The following is a 261-nucleotide window of genomic DNA, read 5'->3' as shown; positions in this document are numbered from 1 at the left end:
GATGTGTCCAGATCTGTGTTTTCACTACCATCCTGCTTTTGTGGGGGTGTAGGGGTGTTAAATAATAATTTTTCTGTTGTTGTTGTTTTTCCCCCATAGGTTTTTAACATTCTGAAAGCTCTTTATTCCAAAGATACTACAAGCTAGTCAGTGTATTCAGTTGGTGTAATGTATTGTAAGTTGCTTCAGAGGTATTGCAAGTATTACATACAACAATAATAAAACAGTGCATTGACATAAAAAAGGAACTGTACTTTTGGT

This window comes from Sinocyclocheilus anshuiensis, unplaced genomic scaffold (genome assembly GCF_001515605.1).
Source record: "Sinocyclocheilus anshuiensis isolate Anshui unplaced genomic scaffold, SAMN03320099.WGS_v1.1 scaffold278, whole genome shotgun sequence".
Taxonomy (NCBI): Eukaryota; Metazoa; Chordata; class Actinopteri; order Cypriniformes; family Cyprinidae; genus Sinocyclocheilus; species Sinocyclocheilus anshuiensis.
The sequence above is the reverse complement of the archived record's forward strand: the minus strand, read 5'-3'. Positions refer to the sequence as shown.